The 14052-nt window shown below is 37.3% G+C and overlaps 1 protein-coding gene across 3 annotated transcripts in view; it reads right to left on the bottom strand.

The window, feature by feature from the left end:
- Positions 1-14052, bottom strand: part of fstl5 (follistatin-like 5) — a 201345-nt gene that overhangs the window by 146730 nt on the left and 40563 nt on the right. The window lies entirely within an intron of this gene.

Here is a 14052-nt window from a genome sequence, read left to right as displayed (position 1 = left end):
TTACCAAGTTGTTCTCTTGTTTTTTGTCTTCCTTCTTCCACAAACTACAAATTTGTCTAGGTGTATAGAGACAGATGCATTAACTACACTGGAAGTACATTTGGCATGGTTTCCCATTCAGTTACAAATTGTTTTCTGGTGATAAAAGGTGTCAAAAAGGCAGGCTGTTACAGCATTGTTATCTTCGGCTTTACACATGGCACGTCAAAGACTTGTTCCTGTCAGCCCCAAAGGTAACGACCTGCTCAAAGACCTATATCCATCAGCGTCGTTAAGGTGTTGTGTTATCACCTGCTGAAATGCACTTCCTTCCCCTACCAAATCCTAATTGCAACATTGTGACAACACTTTTACTCCTGGTGGCATAAACAACTCTTGAACTATTTATGAGTATCTATTTGAGGCATAAGAGATTTTTCAAGCCTTTTAAGCAGAGCAACACACTATGTTTAAAACATTGATGACTTCCCTTCCACCTCGATGACTTCATTCCACAGCCCTTTCACTAAAATGCAAAGACAAAGTCTTGGGGGAAAAAAATAAAAAACATTGTCACTTCTTATGTTTCCATTTTTATCATTTTACTCACTGTGTGACTGCAGGTCAACATATAACTCTGTTTCATACTGTTACATGGTTGGACTATATATTCCTAAATTTAATTTCCCATGTTTTGTTTGATAAATTCAATCTAGTCTGACTCAACAAGGAACGGAGGACAAATCCTTGACATCATTTATAAAGGGGAAAGCCTATTCCATTTTAATAAAAGCTGAGCTCTGCAACCTGCTGATCTGAAACCCTGCCAACCTCTGCATCTCTAAGTGCCATATAAAAAATATATATATAACAGTTATGTTCAAGAGAAAGCGTTTGCATTCACATTTTCGACATTTAACTCTTATACGAGACAACCGAACAGTGAAATCCAATTTCCTCTTTAACAGTAAAAGCAGCCAGAGTAGAAAGTGCAAGGGTCAAAGCCACTACGTGCTGACAAGAATAGCTGCAAAATACGCTCTGGTGTACCTTGAATTATCACATACTATGAAAACTTGTTAAATACAGAAATTCTGCAGGGGGTAAAAAGCATTACGTTTAAACAAGACAGGGACATTTTCAGTTCAGGTAAAAGGACGGAGATACAGACGGGGGTGTTTACTACTCAACATCTATCTTGTCGCCCTCTACAAACACAACTGACAGCACATGAATAGACTGTGCTTCGTGTTTATGAAATCTAAAAGAACACCGAAGTCAACTCACGTTCAACTTATTCATAAAATGCTGTCTGACATATTCATCACAAACCACTTTGCAGAGTACAAAGGACATAGTGTAAATACAAATTAAAACTATATGACTAAACTTCACATGAAATATTCCCCAGCTTGTCAACAGTGTACAAAGGTATACATCACAGCTGCTCAGCAGAGGCTAATCAAAGAATCCCCACCCCTACAATAGATTTTTAAAAAAGACTTTCACTGCTTTGAAGGACTGTAAATTAATCAAACTACACTGTCAAAAGGAAAACAGACTCTTTATGAATGAAAACATCAAATCTCCTTTTTTCCCCCGCATGGTTTTTAATTAATACAGAAAAAACTTGCACTGTTTATGTAGAAATTACAACAAATTCATTTTGAGATTCAACACTTATAATAATTGCAAATGTTGTTCAAATATAGGGACAAATATTGTTTTATGAAAATTATGCTACTGTGCAAGATGTGCACATATTTTGCGTATAACAAATCCAGTATTATCCGCAAGTATTTGGACAAATTACTGTCTCTGTAAACCACCACTGTGGATTTTAAAAAACTAACAGCAGCAGACTTTCAGCTTGAATCCAATCAGTTTAGCAAAAGTATTGCATTAACTGTTTCAGAATCATATATTTTAGATCAGCAAATCTTCTACAAAACCTCTTTACTGACTTGCAAGGTTTCCTTGTGGATCTCTGGTCTCTTTTTCCTCAATTTTTATCCACCTTTATAGTTACTGAATCCAGCAACAGAGAGAACCAACAGACCTCCATGCTAATTGACTAGCTGCGATTACACAGCCTTTGTCGAGAACCAAGACCTTTGTCTACGTGTGATAGGTGGGTACTCTTACCAGCGGGAAATTTCAAAAATATCTGGAAAAAATGGTTTGTTTGTTACTCTTCCTTGTTCTTGTGCTGTTGTTGGTTATTTAGTTTAGCATGCAGAAAAGTCCTAATTCGCTATACACACAAAAGAAATCTTTGGATTGGCATGTACTGGGTGTGAAAAACAATGCTTTTAATGCTGCTTATGTGACCACTGAATATTTTATCATGTTTCTCCTTTTTCATGGTAACCTCTGTTTTCATTCCCTTCCTGTCAACACCGAAGTAAGTGCTGCTGGCTTTTCGGTGGACCAGAGGCAAGCACGTTTGCATAGGCTGCATACCCAAAATCACTCTCTACAGCCAAATAGCTACACAAACACAGAGAGACACAAATGGAGCAACCCCAGTTCCACTTATGATGATGATGCACACTTAAAAGAATAAAAAAAGAAAGAAAAGATAGATAGCCTAGATAGCCATCACTCTAATGTGCACCTGTTTTTATTCAGTGACCATACTCATTACATTTTCATTTTAGGATGTATACCTTCATCAATGTTATGCAAGTTGTGCTGTGAATGTGAAATGTGTGAAATGTGAAAAAGACCAAAAGAAAAAGCATTCAATTTCAGAGACAACACTAAGAGAAGTGTGTTACTTTTAGGCACTTATAGTATCTGTATGTGTGCTGGTTCCTGGCTGAGTGCACGTGTAAGAGTGGATGAGAGCACCTGGTAACCACTTGGCAACTTTCCGTCCCATTTCATTCCCTGGCCTAATGACTGAACGTGGGCCCGGCTCCTCTCTCAGTCTGTCCACATCAGGATGCAGCACTGAGAGCATTTCCACCAACAACCCCATTTATCAGAGATTGCCGCCTAATTGTAAGCACCCTGCGCTACTCCCATTACTACTTCACATTACAGTGGGCTGGATGGTAGGCAAACAAAAAGGCAAGCAGCTTTCCTTTTCAGACCTCATTTCTCTCTCCCTCTTTCTCTCTCTCTCATGAACTTTGTATGGCTGATTCTGCATTACTATATCTCTGGGTGAAATATTGACATACAAAGATAAAAACTGTTTAAGTAAATTCAGTCCAATGTAAAATGGTCTTGCTCAAAGCATTACACGCTCTCCTGACATTTAAGGTAATATTTTAGTGGAGAGAGATTAACACGTCTCTCTCATACAAAAAGAGATACAAAAAGAAATGTTTCTGTTTATATTGACTGTAATACAAACCTGACTCTTACTACTTGCACCAAATAATTTTGACATATTTTGTGAAGAAACTATCAAACCGAAAAGGCGAACTCTTCAAAATCAAGAAACAGCTTTCTATGCTGAACAGTAAAACAGGAGAAAGAGTTCTTTTTTCCCAAAGCTGGATATTTCCAGCTTACTGTATGTACTACCATTCACCGAAGACCAGCGACCAGGAGGACTGAGTTGTATTTATTAGACCTGGTTTAACTGTTAAGCTGAGTCTTCAGAATAGAATTTAGTTGATGCACCAACCAGAAGTAATCCTAGTCTAAACTAAAACAGGCTTTGTAATGTGCATATGACTACGGCTGTTTTCTACCCCCGTCTAGCTCTGCCTTGCTAATTTATTTTGGATTTGCGGCAACAACTCACGATCAAAGGAAAGGAAAATGCAATTTCACAGACTCTGAAATAATAATAAAAGCATACAAAAAAAATCAAGAGTTAAAACATTACTGCATGAGCACACCAATTGCCAACTATTGCACTTCAATAACAAATATACTTCATTTAGGAACCACTGTAAGGAAAATATGGAAAGAGCACCTGATAAAGACAAAAACTTATTTTCTTTAGTTAGTTTTTTTAATACAACGAAGCAGCAGGCATGCTCACTGCAAATCACTATACAGACTGATGACTTCATGTATTTTTAAAAATTCATCTGCTTTTTTACCAACCATCTGATGAGTTGTTGTCCAGCACAAACTCTGATGACAACTCCCTTAGAAGTTAAAACAGAAAAAGAAGGCCTTTCATTTCAGCTCCTTCGGCTTGCTTCTATCCTTAACTTTTCTCTTCTGCTTATGTTAAATCCATATATGACACAGTACTAATATAAGCTGTAGAGAAACAGCAAAGACTTTGACTTTACATCAACTCTTAAAAAGCCCCAAGATTATGGCCATTTCTAGCAGACAGTTGGTCACTGTAACAAACGCTACAGCTTTCTAGTAGGTGCCTCTCCTATTTACCATCTTTACCATCTTCTGGTATGCTATAAAAACAAAACTCACTGGATTTGAGTGAATTTGCATGCACTGTAATAAGGTGCAATAAGTCAGTTTGTGAAATTTCTAGAATCAGAAGAAAAACAAATGTGGGTGTTTTTGTCAAATAAACTGCAGCTAAATCGAACTACATCATACAACAAGTCCAGTGTACTCTCACTCACATCAACTTCTTATCTCAATCTGCATGCGATGAAATTAGCAGAGAAAGACAAAATAACACCTGAAAGCTAATTTGGGAACAGAGTGTGTTAGAAGACCTTAGCTGTTTAACACAAGCACACTGTTTCATATAAAGATTGCCTGTCACTGCTCTGAGATTATGTTGAGTACAATGGAACAAAGCTGGGTGAGAACTTGTATATATGTACAAAAGAACACAATAAAAAAAAAAAAGTTATACCTAAATGGGTCAAGTAGATTTTTTACATGTTTGGACACTGTTGCAGTTATGCCATTCACATAAAAGGAACATTAAAGTTAATCTAGGCTGAAAGCCGGAACCGACCTTCAGGATAATATCTCTTCCTATGATTACTGTGTTGACCTTCAGATGGAAAAAGAAGCACCGCTATTGCCAAGCCTTCATCATTATCCGCTGTAAGTAGCATGGGTTCATGCAGATCACTAAGAATTATTGATGAATCTCAATTAGATTCGTCTCACTCCATTTAATTCTACATATTCAGGATATGGTTTGCCAAAAATTATGGGTATCAACATCCAGGGAGTCATTTATACACTCAAGATGACTTTTGATGGTAATATTGTTGATCTTGCTAAGTGTGCAGCACGTTATGCTTCCTTTGGCAGCAGCACTGATGATCGCCATGACACCCATCACTCTTTTTTTTTTACCCTGTGTCTGTTATTATTTTCAAATAAGCAGTTTAACGTTCTTTGAAAGCTCATTAAGCAATTCAAAGACCAGAAAATAAATTACATGCCATAACAGTATACTAGGATATGGTTCATAAATGCTATTCTTATGGCCTAGAACAGTCAATGTGTTTTCCTGGGTAGTAGCTCATTAGACGTCTGTACCTCAGCAGGAAACATTTGAGTGGTTCACACTATGCTGAGTCCTGCTGGTTTACATCTTAGTCATCTAATTAGGAACTAACTTACACCTGGAACGCCAGGTGAGCGCAATTAACAAGCATGTAGGATGAAATACCAGGGTGCTGTAGAAAGCCATTTTAAAATCAAGCTAATTTCGGATATGTTTTTTCTCCCCATGACAAAATCAACCTTTCTCATATCACACTAGTAATGTGTTTGTTCCATTTAAGACGTTCCAGTATGCTAAGCAATTTGATATGTGTAGCACAACACAAATGCGCTTTCACAGAAAATAAAAAACGACACAAAACAAGTAAGAAACTTTAAGAAACCTCAACTTTTACCAGATTGTTTATTCTGAGTGTGCAGCATTTAAAGATAAATCATATGAATTAAACAAGATACCAACATAAAATAGCACTAATTTAAAGTTAAATGCAATTTACCAAAGGGCTGGACTGAAAGAAGAGGGGGAAAACTGATACTAATCTGAACTCTGTTGGCAAGACTGTATAACGGTCTACAGGTTGCAGTAGTGTAAGCTGAGTAAACACATTGTAGTTTCTAGTTTGCTCATTTGTCCCTGGCAGGAAACAAAGTGAGACTGCTCTCTGAAGATATTAGAATAGTAGTACGTTAACACAAAAAGTATACAAGTACCAGCAAGCAAATTGAGTTTATGACTTCTTACTAATGTGGATGTCTGTACCTATTGCATCACATTATATTATTTTGAAATAAGCAGTTTTAAATTAAGAGTACATTAAACTTCTTGAAAGATGGACAATCATGAAACATTTTGAATGCTGTGGTTTGTTTTTGTTTTTTTCACCAGTTTGTTGTTTGGAGTTTTTTTGGTTAGTTTTTTATTTTGTCTTTTGTTTTTTTATATGTAGGTCTAAAATAAATGGTCAATTTTAGTGTTGTTGCTTTTGCCCACAAAAATACAACTTATCAAATCAACAAAACAATATTGTTAAATTATTAAATTTGCTTTAGTGTGTTTGTTTTTTAAATCTTGGATTGTGTGTGTGTTGGTTTAACAGTGTTGGTAAGCCCACCCTCTAAATGCTTGTGCTATAGCTTGTTTGATGCTTTTTAGCTTTTTCTGCCATCTTTGTTGTCAAGGGTCAGGACAGCAAAATTACTGTGACAAAAAAATGCAGCTTCCCCATTCATTTCACTGACATGTCTACACTGGGATAGCAGGAGTCCTGACCCCAAGGAGGAACAGGAGGCCAGACATGCCCAGAAAAATCATTCAATATAACTTCAGCAGCCCTGGCCAATCAAACAAAACAATGACCCCATCTGATGTTAAGCACTCTGCGGCATACAAAATACTTTGACTGGTTTATAATAGGATAATCAAGTCAAATGCCACCATAACTTTACATAGTCTTTACAAAGTCCTGCTTAATAGAAACAACTGTACAGTGATAAGCCTTCAAATGACCATATTACAGTTATTTTGTATTACACGTAATACCAGAGGTGGTGTTACTAAAGATTAGAAGGACAGGAATAATTGTTACTCAGCTGCTATAAACACTATTCCTCCGAGTATTTAATACAGACTGTATACAACAGAACAACACACCCATTATGACATTACCCATTGTTTGGAAACTTGTATTTGAAGCCTTGATTTTAGTATTTTTGCCATTTCCGTCACAATATTCTGAAGCCAGAGTGAGGATAAAATTATCAGCTAACAACACTAGAAAGCTAAGTAAGGTAGCATCACAAAGACACAAAGTTATATTAATAAAACAAAAGTTTCAGTCGCCAAATCTTAAGCACAGACTTCAGGGCCAGGCTGTTAGTACAATTAGCCAAACAGCAATCCATTATATTTGTCAGTTAACTGCATTAAAATCTTCAAAAAGGCCAAGAGGTCCAAATTAGTGACTTAAATTGGCAGAGGTAAAGTCGTACAGTCAACTAGGAGTGCAATTGTTGGCATCCACCTGGCACTGGAGGCAGTCATTTATTATTTTATTTGTTTTTAATGCAGTCGTTGTCATGACAGGGAAAATTTGTTGTAACGATCAGAAACAGCTGGGACTCTACAGGAACTGACTTAGGCGGCCATTAGATGAACCGCAGTGTTTGGCTTTGTGTTATACAAATTTTAAAAAGGATTCCTTATTCATGTTTCATGTTTTTATCCCTTCGCTGCTATAGTACTATAATTCATATAAATTCAGTGTATTTGTATAGATAAATGTGAGGATATCAGGCCTCAGCTTGTTAAGACTACAAACACAGGCTCATTAGCTACATCACTGGTTCTATAACAGGATATTGTACATGGCTTATGGTTTTCCAGTCCCCTTAAAGTTGTTTTTTTTATAGTAGGATGATGAGCCTAAAAAAGAACTGAATAAAAGATCTCCACATGTAATATCATGCATTTTTTTTGATGAGTGTTTCGCCTCTGCCTTTAAGGTCATATTGCTATCAGACAGTCTATGGGCTATATTGAAGGATCTGGACAGTCATCCAGTAAGAGAAACAAAAAAGCATGAAAACAGAGAATGAAGACCTCCAGTGCAAACACAGTCTAATGCTTTCTGAAGTGCAACGTGACCAAGCAAGGTACAGCTGGCTTTTTCCCCTGAGAAGGTGAAAGTGTTGTACCATACAGTATTTAGGGCAGACACAAGTGTCCTCTAATGGCTTAGTGGGTCAAGGAGCATAAGTGGCCTGTAAAGCTAGCCACAAGGTCCTGCGGGGATTCAAAAGGCAAATCCTATAGGGCCTTTTTTCTGTTTTTTTTTTTAAACCCAGCCACTCATCTAAGACTGACTGGGGTGCTCATAAGCAGATGGTGCAGTGTAGTCCCATAGCATCTCTTTAAAACTGCTTCCTTCCCTGCCCAGGAAAAGACAGCAGTTCATGAATCTACAATAACTTGATTAAGACTTACTGTATGAAAGCCATTACAAATTAAATTGTGGCAAAACAGTGACGCTGGATGGAACAACAGGGAGTCTCCCAATAATTCTGTCTGAGAAAGGTGCAGAGGAACGCAGCACTCACCTCTCCTCAGTACAGCTGTGACGAGTTATTAAAAGTGTAACCCAGTCCCAGGGGGTGGTGTGTAATTTTAGAATTAATATACAATTTAGAGCTTGGTGTTTGCAGCTTTTGAATTATTCAAATGTACTGCTATGGGCTCGGGTTTGGTAGGAGTAAGCAGTAGGCAGTTGCCATGCATACAAATGAATAAATTACGCGAGACGACATAGATTAGAAGAACATAAACATTTGTGCCAGGAAACAAAACAAGATGTTTGCTCTTGTGCAGAGTTCAAATCTGAAAGGCTGTAACATACTAATAGGAATAGTCCACGTCTGTAAGGAAATCTTTCATCAGCAGCCACATTCGCACGTCAGCACTTCACCTGTTCACTCAACAAAAATACATAAATCAACACATTTTCTGCAGGTATAAGATTTGACTCATCTGCTAAATTTCAATGGTATTACATGATTGTTTTTTTATTGTTTGATTTTTGTGTTTATATACATCAAGTAAGTAGCAATAACTATACAAAGTAAAGCACAATAGTGTGGTTGTTTATATTGGACTCTGGTGACTACTCGTGTAAAATTAATGTGAATAACAGAAAAGCACCGGAGAGATATTCATGATATACATTCATAGATATTCATAGCTGCTTTAAAATGAATTTATAATTAACCGGTGGGCCTGGGTTTGATTCAACTGAACTCCAAAGCTTTCCTCACAGAACAAGGCTTTGGTGCCAAGTGAGAATACAGGTTCTAAACCTAGGATGTGCTCACTATAACTAGATCAATAGTGACCTGTATTTTGTTTTATGTGTTTGAGCACATGTAACGGAGTGTTCATCACAGCTGAATACCTAAGGGGTGTTGATTGTGTCCGTCTGTCAGTCATCCATCTATCCATTTTCTTCTACTTATCTGGTGGGCCAGGTTGCATGGGCAACAACCTAAGCAGAGAAACCTAGACCTCCCTCTCCCCAGCCAACTCCCCGAGCTCACCTGTGGGAACACAGAGATGTTCCCGAGCCAGTCGAGTGATATGTGTCCTGTGTCTACCCCAGGGCCTAATCCCTGTATGACATGACCAGAACACCTCCCGCAGGAGGTGCCCAGGAGGCATCCTTGTCAGTTGCCCTAACCATCTCAGCTGGGTCCTTTCAAAATGGAGAAGCAACTCCACTCTACACTGACGCTCTCCCGAATGACTGAATCGAAGGAAGTGACAAGCCTCCAATCAGAGAAAGTTCATTTCTCCTGCTTGAATCCACAATCTTTCTTCAATCACTACCCAAAGCTCATGACCACAGGTATTGAAACCCTAAACTTATTAGGAAACACTAAGTGAGAATTACAGTCGGGGCAGAGCATAAACAAGTAAATTAATAAATAACAACACATAACCAATTTCAGGAAAATCCATTTATGTTTTTGTGCCAGAAGGGAGGGAAGAAAAAAATTGGCTAACATATCAGAATATTAGGTTTTTATATCACCAAATATTTGTATTAGTTTTAAAACTCCTTTATTAGTCATGCTGTAAATTTAATCTTAGAGGTTCTCATTCCCATTCTGACGAGCACTCTGTTCACCATGTGGGGCAACTTGAGTTAAGCAACTTTCCCAAGGACACTTTGGGATGTGTTAGGTGGCAAATCTCGAGAAAAAAAATACCCCAATGCAAAACATTATTCCCCTCTCTCTGACCAAGCTTTTTAATATCACAATCATACATCTTAATATGAAAGAAAATCAATGGTTGGCTAAATAAAACAAGGTTCTCTGAACACCAGCAAGTTTGTTTTACTGTGTCTTGTTTATACACTACACCAGCAAACGTCATTAATCTTAATAGTGCTGCTACCAATGGCATTTCTTACATGTAATGAGAATGGGAAGACAATCTTAAAAAGCTCAATCAGATTTTTCATATGACTAAATCAGCCCATTTATTTTGTAAAATTGCATTTCACCAGCAGCCCAAGGTCTTCCTGTAGTATGCATAACAAGCTCGCTTAGTGTAGTATGTGCTCGTTCTGGGACTCCAATTACTGAGCATCCTGGAATACGTTTGGCATTTGTCTCTTCCTTGCTGACATTCAGTTCGAGTTTATAAGGCGCTTCATTCATTCCATCTATGATTTTTTTTTTTGGTTTTGTTTTGGCATCCACAATAAATGCAGGAATGTAATTTTCATCCATCCATTTCACAAACTGCTCATCTTGTTCAGGGCTGGACAGGTCGCCAGTATATCACAGGGTAAAAAAAATATAACAGTCTCAGACAAGAGAACACATTCAAGTATGTATGAACATGGAAAAAGACAGAGAGAATTTCTCAATAAACCACACAACAAAACTAGTTGTGAAACTGAGGGGGGAAGCATTTTAAAATAGGATTCTTGCACCTTTATAATTCTTCTTAAAATCAAAAAATGAGAATTCATATTGAACAATGATGAGATTGTATAATACATTTTGGACATTTTATAAAATATCAGTTTATATCAGTAACGTAGTAGTAGTTACTGATATAAACTATGAGAGAAAAGCTATTCATCAGTGCAATAATATCTACAGCAGTATTTGACAATTTCTTTATCACACATGACAGTAAAGTCTTGTATTTTGGACTGTTGCTCAGACAAACCAAGGATTTTGAAGACACTTCTACCACTTTGATCTGTGCTTTAACTATTTGCACTATTTAGAGCTTCTACTGGTATACCTACACCACCCTGTTCTGTTTTTAAGATAAAAGCTACAACTGCAAAAAAAAAGTCAAATTCAACTTCTGGATCTGTATTTTTTTCCTCATTCTTATGATTATATTCAACATATTTTCTATACATTACAATTTGTCAGATTTACTGTGCATTACCATGACTTTATGTATTAGAACAACATCAATCAGTACAACACATTAAAGAGTCACAATTAAAAAGCATGGGGTTTTTCCTGTTATAACCACGTTTGTGGATAATATTAGACTTTGTTGTTGTATTTTAGTGGATCTGTAGAAAACCCAGAGATAAACAGTGGCATCTTTAAAATACTCTACTCTAGCATATTTATTTTGTGTGAGGGTAAAGCTGAATAATAAACACACTTTTTCATCTGTTTTAGTATACAGGAAGAGTCGGTGTGGCTTCTGTTAATTAAAGTAAGAAATATCAAGTTATATTTGTGAAGGAAACATTAATTAGGTAAGTGCCCCGCTCCAGATGTCTGCCCTGTAACTACATCTTAAAACTAATGAATGTATGTGATTGCTGGTTACCTCAAAGTTGACCAAGTGACATGAAACCACAACAGCTTTATAAACTAAATTTGGTGGGGGGGACTTTTATTCTCATCTTGACTTGCTAGATGTCTATTCAATCCGTTAATTTTGACGTAGCTTCCAAAACTGGGCCTTTTAATGCTAAATCAACCTCAGTTTCACAATAACGAGAAGGCTCCAATGTACATGGTGATACTTGAATAATTTATGATTTTCCCTACAGTTTGCTTGCCTTCTCGTTATCGCGGCTGGAAATGAGTTTGCTGAAAACTGGCCAAAGTGAGAGCTCCCCTCTCGGCTTACAGAACATGGTGCATTAAAGTGAATCACAGCAGACAGCTGGGGCCGCCCTTTATGGTAATGCACCCTCTACAATTACTGCTTCGACCTTCCCCGACAAGGAAAAATGGGGAGACGTCCATTTAGCGCCCCTTTCAAACACTTAGTGGCAGGCATGTTGGGCAGCAGGACCACCTTTTGCCTGACATTGACTCTTGTTTAGAGGAGAAAGAGAAGACATTAGAAAGGTGATGGGTTGACAGATGAGATGTATCTGTCAACCAGCAAGAAGAGCATGGTGCATTAATGCATCACCACTGTCCAGATCCACAGAGGTAGTTGAAGCTGGTTGGAGATAATGGTGCCAACTACAGCTGCAACTAACAGTTTTTTCCTACCATTTTATAGAAACCCAGTTCCAAAAAGGTTGGGACACGGTGGAAAATGTAAGTATAAACAGAATGCAGTATGTACAGGTTGCACCTCCATCCCATCAGAGATGCAGGTTTTTTAAGTTAGCACTGATAACAACCTGGATGGTTCCTCTCCTCGTTGGTCTTGAGAATGCAACATGCATGTTTTCCCAAAGAAAATTTCAAATTTCGATTTGTCTGACCAAGAGAAAAGTTTTCAACTTTGTCACAGTGCACCATAAATGAGCTTTGGCCCAAATATGACAGTGGTTGTTTCTGTATCATAGATTTTATTTAAGTATTAATTAATGTTTAGTCAATAATAATAAAATTGAAAACATAGATGTGCTTAATTGTGCACACACAACATGTTATACTTTTGAATTTATAAAGAATGACTATTTTAATTGATCTTGAGCACTAGTATGAATAAAGATATTATAGTGTAGACTATGTAAAGACTGCACAATAGTAAGTGTTTTGGGGGGGGGGTTGGAGGAGGAAATAAACAGAGCCACACATTAAACTCAAATGAACATCATCGATGCAATAACTGGTTAATATACTGTGTGTGTGTCCTGAGTACATTTAAAAAAAATTACATTTAAAGTTGAGGTTATCCAACTTTTTTTAGGTTGCTGGACCTTCACAGCACAATTTTTTTTGTTACAGCTGAGAACGACTGCATTTGGTGTTAAAGATAAATGGCTTATTGAAAACTCTGCGCTGCATTTTGAACTTGTTCACACGACTCCTTGTTATGAAAATATAATTCAATCACTTTCATGGACTGAGCATATCAAGAGTAACATATCTCATTGCACAAAAACACCCAGCTGAAAGTAAAGTATAAGAAAACCTCCCATTATAGACGCTGAAGGGTATAACCATTTAGTGCTCACTTAAGCTGCTTTCAAGCATGCAATGCAGCACTGAACTTTTATAGATATTACTCAGCTGAGCTGTATGTAACAGGTCTGATTCAAACAGTCATCTTAGCTACCCGTTTATCTGCATTCCCTTCCTTGTACTTACTACTCACCACACCGCACCACCGCTTCCCTAAACCCTTCCCTGACTATATACATTTGTGGACTATCCCTTTTATGTGCTACATGTGTGAAAAGGTAACCTCAGACCTAATTCTCCTGGCATTGCAGGAGGTTAAATGAGTGAAAAATGTCTATAGTATAATGTGAAAAAAAACCCTCTATATACTAGTGAAAAAAAACTATTTTGAGCAGATACAAAACATGTTGGCGGAGGGTCTGCAAAATGTCTCCAAACAAAAACGTGAAAACGTGTTTTCATGCAGCTGACGAAGTTTAGGTTGAGGTTTACTTTTTTTTTTCAACATTTGTACAAGCTTAGTCACAATTCATAGTATTACAATTAGACACAGGCATTTCAAGCAAAAAAATACCAACCACATTTCTTGCACACGGACCTGATAACTTTAGTTTTTGAAGGAATCCAAACAGAACTTTTTAATTGCTGTTGTCTTTGGATTTTTGTCTTTCCTGTTTGCGTACAGAACGACGACTTTTATTAGTTTGGTGTCTGATGGATAGTTTTGTTATTTAATGGCTGCTGGCTACTGTATAT

This window comes from Perissodus microlepis, chromosome 2 (genome assembly GCF_051167445.1).
Source record: "Perissodus microlepis isolate ML-2025 ecotype Zambia chromosome 2, ASM5116744v1, whole genome shotgun sequence".
Taxonomy (NCBI): Eukaryota; Metazoa; Chordata; class Actinopteri; order Cichliformes; family Cichlidae; genus Perissodus; species Perissodus microlepis.
Note: the sequence above shows the minus strand (reverse complement) of the source record. Positions and strands in the feature narration are given on the sequence as shown.